The following is a 9,179-nucleotide window of genomic DNA, read 5'->3' on the forward strand; positions in this document are numbered from 1 at the left end:
GAAGTTTAATGTTTGAGTTCCAGAGGAATTTGTGACTGTTTCACCTGTTCAACCACAAAGTTTCGTAATTAGTAAGTCCGTGCTTTTTCTCTTTTTCTTGTGTGCTGACCGCTGTGTCTTGCTGAAACGGTGTTTGTAGATGTCTATTTGTTTAATTATCGTTGCTAGCAATCATAAAATAAAGCTTATTGCAAAAAAAAAAAAGAAAAAAGGTAGGCCTATTTACTGTGAGAAACGGACCTCAGGCTTAAAACATAACCGTATGGTCGGATCGGGATAAATTATTTTTTTCCACAAAGAAAATCAGGCCCTGTCTCTCTACCAATCATAGAGAAGATTTGACTTGACTCCATATTACGCCCCGCCTCTAGGGGAATATAAAACACTAAAGAGGCGTAATAAATAATTAGTTGGGTTGTGGAAATGGAATCCCAGCACGCATCCCTCCGGTCGATAATCAAAAACAAATGCACAAAATTGAAGCAAAAAATAACATTTATTAAAGAATAACAAGTGAAATAAAGAGCAACTCTTCAGGGTGTCCAAAAGGCCAAAATAACAAACAAAACGAATATAAAAAGAAAAGAGGGGAAATGAATAACCTAATCAAATATCAAAAGAATCATCTTACCTAACTCCCTGCCCAAAAAACAGAGATCAAACAATTACTAAATAAACAAGGCAGGACACCCCTACGCTCCACACTGTTAAGATGGTTTAGACATAGGAGAACGGTTCAGAGGTTATCACAAAATGCACGTTCACTTGAACTAATTAAAGTCTCTAATACACAGGCGCGCTGGAAGCCGTTTCATGCGAGGGGGGCTGGGGGCTGGGTTGGAAAATATGTGACGTCATTATGTTGTGGCTGACGACAAGACGTGAAATTTCTACTGTATATGTGTTGTAGCCATTAAAGAAAACCTTTTTAGTTTCATATTTATGTTTAAATATTATAGGCTAATGTTATTTTTTTATTTAATCTTTGTTGATTATGAGAGTGAGCATGCAGCATGAGAAAGACAATGATACATCATGAGATGCACAATATGTCTGGAGATATGGAGTGGGTAAGACATGATTTTGACCACTTCATTGAGTTTGATTTGTTGATTTGTTTTGTAGAAAGACTATTTTTTAAAGATTTTCGTTTTGTATAAATTGTATCTTAATTTTGTAAGTTGTATCCAATTTCCAGTATTTAATAAATAAGAAGCAAATATATAGCAGACAATGTAATAAGACACTGGCACGATCACTTGCATTGCACGTGAACTGGAGGGCGCCTCACAGATTTGAGAAATATAGGCTATCTATTAGGCTATAGAAAGCTTGAAATGTCTACTTTTAAACTAAACTATTCATAACGAAAAGAAATAGGCTACTCTGTGAATGTGCATTTCACATGCATTTCTCTCTGGCGTTCATGGAGTCCGTCCGCATCGCCAACTTCATCTTTGCAGCGACACAGAAAACACCAGTTTATTAATAAACAATTAAATATCTCCTTGCTATTTTTGACACATTCATACTTTTGCCGGTTCTTTGTGGCAATCTTTATGCGTGCGGTCGTGCGGCTATATTATGTAGGCTACACGCTCATTATCCTGTATATAGCCTATTTAAGTAATAAAATTAATACAAAGGGGTGATTTTTCCATTAATGGCTTAAATGAACAACTACTAGTCGACTAGGAAAAAACTTTAGTCGGAGGCAGCCCTTATTCCACATATTTTCGAACCAGCAGGCCATTCTGGGTTGAGCGAGCGACCCTGAGAGGAATGAGCGAATGGAGCGGAATATTCAGAAATGCGCTCGATCTCCGCTCACGTGCTCTGATCGGAACAAAGCATGACAAATTCAAACTTCATTTCATTTTCTCCGAAGCTTGAACACTCACTACATTAGGCATAAGAGAGTTAGTTAACGCTGTCCATTTATTTATTTTTCACGTTTTTAAAGTACAATATTATGTTAGTCCACAGCCCCCCACCAGGGGGTGCTGATGCTATGACGAGGGGGCTGCAACTCCCGCAGCACCCCCCTTCCCGCGCTACTGCTAATACACAATTTGATCATCGGCCGGAGGAGGGATTCCGGAGCTCTCAACCCACGTGCGACCGAACCAACAATGAGCTCCTCGATGAGTGCCAGCAGCGTCCTTATAAAGACCCCGCCCGACTGGGCAACCAATGGCTTCTTACAACCCATGATTGGATAACCTGTTTGAAATGAGAGAAAACAAGAAAAAGAAAAGGAACAGAGCAATAGAAAACAAGCTAAACACAGGTCGTAACACCCTCACACACAAAGAATCTACATACAGTAAAGTACAGTAGATTTACTCGGAATCAAACAACCGTGATAGTGCATCAGCCAACACGTTATCCTTGACTTTCTTAAAATGAATTTCCAGGTTAAAACAGAGCAATAGAAAACAAGCTAAACACAGGTCATAACACTCCACCAATCAGGCAAGAAACATGTTTTGCATGTGAAATGGTGCAGTTACCGCATCTACCAGCAGGGGCAAATGGAACTAATAAGACAAATTGTGACCCACTGCTTGTGCACACAATAGTTTATCATTGATAAAACCTAGTTTCACATGCAGTACAAAAAAGAAAAAAAAGATGGTCTCCAACATCACTATGAAGCATTTTGAAAATATTAAGCAAGCATTCACACCAACACACTATCTCTCCTGATCTCTGCAGTTAAACAAGGCTAAACACATTTCTTTCAATAACCACTTTAGGGGGGTGCACCGTTCCCGGAGGTACTGCAATACCGGGTCGATGCGTGGAGTGGACGGAGCAAGCCCCTATTCCATCTCCCTGATCCAAAAATCAATTTAATATATGGTGCCCGGGTAGGGCACGTATCAGATATTAAACTGATAAGAACAGATACTACACTTGATCTTAGCCAAAAGGCCGAGAAGCGATACCCACAAATGGTCACCAGTAGCAACTGCATTCTTTGAAACACCAAATCTGATGATGGTAAGCTTTTTTTTTTTTTCTTCTTTTTTTTTACAAAAAGTTTTTGTAGAGAATTGTTAACATTACTCAGATAAGGCTTAGGCTAAAGGGTCATAATCTAATTAATTGGCAGCAAAAAGTAACAAAACAAACAAACAAGGAAAATATAAACAAGGACTGGTGAGCTAACTAATCTAAACTACAACTCAGTTAAAACTTTCCTAACTCCCAACAAAAATAACAAACACAAAAGGGTCTTCCGGGTTAGCTTACTTACCTAGACTTTCCCTTTATTCTAATATAACTAAACAAACACTCACCATCCTGAACAAAAGAAAAGAAAAACAAACTCCAAAACCATCAACAACAGGTTTCCTGAGGCTTTCTTGAGCTCCTAAATAGGCAGAGGCCGCAGGTGTAGGTAATAATCATCATTATAGTTATATTATTATTGGAGTGAGAATGTATAGACATTTTTGTCTCCTGAGTGTAACTATTTTGTGTACTTAGTGTAAAATAGATTTATTAAAGGAAATGGGGGTGAAAAAGCAAAATTCAAATAAAAATACACACTTGCGCCAAAATTTCTGCAGTTGGCATTAACACAGGCAACATGATAAAATAATAATAAAAAATACAAATACAAATAAAAACTTTAAAAGACATATCCATAATATGGACGCACAAGGGTTAATACTCCTAACCTCATCATGGCCTCCTGTATTTGTTATGATAAAAATATTTTCTCCCCCTCTGTGTATCATTATGATGATTATAACACTGTTTCCTACAGGTGTGTTTAACATGGATGCATTGTTGCCCACTAGGGATGTTAACCGATGATGGTTGACCGTATCAACATTAACCGATCAAAGTTGTCGTTAGTCGATAAAAAAAGAAGAAAAAAAGTGATCTCTAAATTAGGCTATTATAGACAGTAGACTAAACGCTACTACAGTTAGCCATCTCATTCCAAGATCTTTTTGTGTGAAGTGAACAAATCCCTCCAGTGTTTCCCACACAGACTCATTCGTGGCGGTGCGCCACAGAATCAACACCGGCCGCCACATATTGCGTTTCGTTATAAAAAAATGTTTTATGCAATTTAAAACACGCAGCGTTTCATTCAGCTGCATTTCCTTTACCTGCTCTCCCTCCTTCTCTCTGTCACTCACGCGTCTCTCTCACGAGCAATTTTGTGTCTCGCCAAAGCCTTATTTGATCGGTGAGTGATGTACATGACGTATATTACTGAGTGATGTATATTACTGACAGAACGAGCAGAGAGAGATGCCCGGTCGCGCGCGTGCACTCTCATCGTCTTCAAACTGTCTTGCTCTCACTCTCGCTCCCTCGCGCATATTAATTAAAATCAGTTGAGAATTGACACGATGGTAAAAGATCGGAAGACCGAAGTTTCACGTGGAGCATTCGGGTATTTTTTTTCCTGAATTAGGCTACTGCTGGGTGTTGTGCAAAAAAAAAAAAATATATATATACTTTTTTACGTTGCCTTATCTTCTCTGAAAAGCGTTCCGCACATTCAGCTGACATAAAAAACACTTTCAATAAACAACAAAACAAAACCTATCCAATGATGAAATGTTTTCTGTGTTGACAAATCTTGTGCGATGTCCTAACTGCCGGGATAATCACACGCGTTGTACAAGTCCGCTAATGACACGTCCGATTCGCGAACTAATGACTCCTTTGAACTGATTCAACCAAAAAAATCTTTTAGTTTAGACTGTTTGCGGTAAATGCAGTTGGGTTGTCGAGGTCAAAACTCTAAAACTGTGAATCAAATAAACTTAGCCTACTATAAATAATGTTATGTCATTTCTTTACTCTTACACTGAATGTTTGGATTTTGTGAAGGTGTGAATCATTTTTGATTAATATTTAATATAATAAAGTTCTGTGTAACAGATTATTAACGGAGATTATTATTTGTCCTCCGATTACATACAAGCTCCTCGGCGCCGCATTTGCGGGACTCATGTTTCGCGCTGTAGGGGATTTTAAAAAAGTGACGTGAGTGGCAGTGTGTGTGTGAGCGGGAGGCAGAGCGACAGAGAGATGCGACAGAGTTGCGAAATTGCAGGCGCGGCTCGAAATGGCCGTTATTTCAAATAGCTTATCATATTTTAAACTAATCGGTTAACCGGTTTCAACCGGCTAATGAGGCTCGGTGGTCGGACAAGAATTTTTTTTTTTTTCGCCATCCCTATTGCCCACCTTGGCAATTTTAGATACAAGTGTGCCACAAAATAGGCAACAATGGCTTCATTGTTAAGGCTTCAAAGGAGATCAAGGCACTGGCATCTAGAAACACCTGCTTTGAGAACACTGTGCAGGATACAAAAGACGGCTTGTGAAGAAGGTCGGTGTGGGCAATATCTTGGCACAAGGGCAGATGATGTGTTTCCACCCTATGTTTCCAATATATTTTGTGCTCGTCATTAAAGTAATTACAATTTCTCTGTCTTCAGCTAAAAGGAAATGTCTGCACATCACCTCAACACCAACAGAGGTGCAGTAACTCAACCAGGTTAATCTAGTCTTTGGCAAGTATAACAGCCAAAGTTTTAAATGGCTGGTAGAGAATGATGTTGGCTACATTAAGTAGTAAGTATGTTGCACTAAACAGAATCAAAATTTACATGCTTTTTGTTTTTCCATACATTAATTATCTTACTTGATATTTTAGTGTCCTAGATCTCCGCATCAAGGAATTCCGCCAGCCTGACAGAAAACCAAGCCATGGAAACTGGATGAAGGACCTCCTGCTCAGGTGTGTGCAGATGCTTCCACAGGTCTCCTGCCATCTCGAGATCAACGTGGACAGGGCCATTTATGGGCAGGGACGCTTCAGGTCGTTCACGTTCCAGGAGATGTGGCAGTGGTATAGTCTGCACAAGACCCTTCAGGCCGACCCGCAAGCTGGGACCAACCACAAAAAATAGATGGCTCAGGAGGCGCACTGCTCTGTTAGGCAGTGGCTTGTCATGAAGGAGAACGACATCACCACCAAGTCCCTGAAGCGCTTCAGGCAATACATTCTCGATAGAGAGGTAGGTTAAGGTGATTTTAAACAGCTATGATTGTTACTACACATGCTATGTTCATACAAACTTCAAGAGCACAAAGCTGTAATTCACAGAAGCCGCCTCCAAACCCAGGTAAGGTTAAGTCTCTTCACATCTGTGTTTAGAGTAATACATACATCAGTACTGACTACTTAACACACGTTGCCGATCTGTGATTGATTTGTGATCTCTCTCTCTCTCTCCCTCTCCCTCCCTCCCTCTCTAATGTGCATTTTAGGGACCGTGCCTCAAGGCTACCAGGGATGGAGCGAGTGGTCCCATGGGTCGGTGGTTGGCGTGGGACGACGTCATTCTGCAGCAGCTGAGCGAGGCTCATCGGGCCAAGTTTCCAGCCGTGCTGACCACAAAGCGTGGGGTGGACAAAACTGTAATTCGCCTCCTGTATGACCGCACAGAGGGCAACACCATGATTAAGGTGTGGCGGCATGTGCAGAACCACATGGAGGACTACTATCAGAGGAAGGACCTCTACACCACGCTCCTCGTGGCCTTGGTGGAACCCGGAGGCATCGTCTCTGCGTTGGGCCACAGGGAGTTCCAGGCGGCACCTCTTCCCAGAGAGCTACCCTGCACGCGGCTCCTGAAGCACGCCTTCCTCCTGGCCGAGGCAGACAACATTCAGGACTACCGGAGCCAGATACTCTCCAAGTTCGGTGAATGTATCCAGGACCCACCAGGCATGGCCATGTACCGGGTTGCCCGCACCACGACCATCAACGGTGTCGACCTGCCGTATAAACAAGGGCCTGCGAGGGAGCCCTGGAGGGGTTCCACAAGGCGCTGCCCCATATGATTCCAGGTAATCTAAGGGGGGAAAATACTTGTTTAACAGCAAAAAATACAACACATGTCCCTTTTGTATCATTCTGATTATACCTGTTGTTGTGATGTTCAGGTCCCCACTGTGCGGCACGGCCTTACCAGGTCTACCTCATAAGTGGAATCGCCAGGTGGAACTCCGACCACAGCTCGGATGCTGTGTTTGGGGGGCAGAGGCCGGCACAACAGGGTCTACTCGGCGCCGCTCATTGACCGCCTCAACTCCTGCTGCCAGAAGCTGTTTGGTGAGACAGTGGAAGAGAACATGAGGGCCACGGCCGACATCCAGTCAGACGAGTTGCTTGGGCTTGAATATCTTTTCAGCCAGAGCACGGGAGAGTCCTTCTCTCTTGAGGGCATCGTCAACGAAGGTCCTGGGCCGGGGGAGGTCGTCATTCAGCCTGGGCAGGCCGACCCAGATGCCGAAGCAGACTTGGCTTACCAGAGAGACGAGGGCCATCCTGCTGTCGAGCCCCTCATCACACTTTACTAGCAGTGAGACTGCTACGGTCAACCCTCCATCCTTTGTGAGTAGAGTACCTACTTGTCTGATACAAGAGAATACAGTGATTAATGTGACCGCTGAAAAACAAGACAGTGTATGCATTTGAATTCACCTACTTTTCTCTCTCTCTCTGTGTGTGTCTCTCTGTGTATGTTTCACAGGAGGATGTCTGCAGTGACAATCCTCTGCTCAGGTTTCAGAAGCTGGAGGCATTCTGTACTGCGCTGGTGGAGGTCGGCTTGACAGACCAGAAGCTGCTCCTCAACACTGCGCAAAGGAACAGGGTCCTCGACGCCTGGAATGCGGTGGGGGAGCACGACAAGCAGCCACAGAAATACCACCAGCTGTACCACACACACTGGGGCAACACGTTGTACTGCCGTACAAAGAGGGATGACCTTGCAGACGCCGTCGTGGTCCAGAAAGTTAAGATGGCCAAAAGGTACATGCCAGCACTGCAGAACATCAGCCCGCAGCACAACCGCCTTATGTACGTGCTTGTCAAGCTGCTGTGGCTGCGCTCCCCTAAGGCCTCTCGCTCCAGCCCCAAGAAAGCCAGCATCCTCAATGCCTATGACAGGATCTAGCACCAGGTCTTGGTGGATGACCCAATCCTATGCAAGGCAGGCATCCCTCTCCCTAAAATAAACACTAAAATAGTGAGGGACTTCATCCGCCAGCAGGAGAGGCTGGTGAACCTGCACGCCACCAGGCAGCCAGCCGTCATCTCCAAGACCACTTCAGTGTCGTCTGAAGAGCTGCCTCCTGCACCGCGCCAGCCTGCCATCCTCCCTCCACCTGACTACCCCGTGAGGGAGTACGTCCCCACGCCCAGCACACCCGGCACAAAGGTGTTGAAGGGACGGACTGACATGCTGGTGGCGATGCCACAGCCTCCTCCACAGCCACCACTGCCTCTGTGGGTGAGTAGAATCCCCACAACCTCCACCATCACCAGGCCTGTGCTGCCCTTCGTCTCCCGGTCTGCGGGCCCCTCATCCACGCAGCCCATGGTGCCTGCTGGTCAGGCGTCCATCCCGATCACTCCGCCTGTGCCCATCAGCTGTTCAGCCGGCCTCTGGACAGCTGGCCTGTGGTAGGATCGTCGTGGTCTCGATCCACACAGTACAAGAGGAAGCTGGCAGACCACCCCACAGGGCTGGGCGTTTAGCTGACGAGGGAGCAGCATCTCCGGACCTGCAGGGGTGCGGGCAAACAATCCAGGGACACAAAAAATAACAAAAAAAATATACATATTGCCCTGCGATCAACCGTTCAGCCTCCAAGGAACTGGAGAACAGAGCATTTAAAAACTATGAACATTTTGTCTCTGTTGAGGACAGATTGGAGGACTGAACGGCTGGCCCGTTGTAAATAGTGTAGTTCTTGTGAACAAGTTTTACTGTTCTACATTCTGTGTGTTCTGTTCTTACAATTGCCCTTTAACACAGCACCTTTGGTTCTCTGCACTGTTGCCCTATTTCATGCACTTTGCTTTTTCTGTTTTATTTAATATACTTAAAATAAATGTGTATATTCGTTTATTTAGTTTTTTTCTTATCACAAATTATGACTTTTGGAAGTGCAATTTGAGAACCATATGCAGTTTTAATAAAGTTGAATTAACAAACATTAACGTAACCTTCTGTCATTTTTAGTCTTCAAAGTGTACACTTGCAGGTGTTGATTATAATTATGCTAATTTACTGATAGCCTCATTAACTAATAATAAGGATAAACAATATTTAAAAAGTATAGAA

Source organism: Leuciscus leuciscus (assembly GCF_965113295.1).
Source record: "Leuciscus leuciscus genome assembly, chromosome: 2".
Classification (NCBI taxonomy): Eukaryota; Metazoa; Chordata; class Actinopteri; order Cypriniformes; family Leuciscidae; genus Leuciscus; species Leuciscus leuciscus.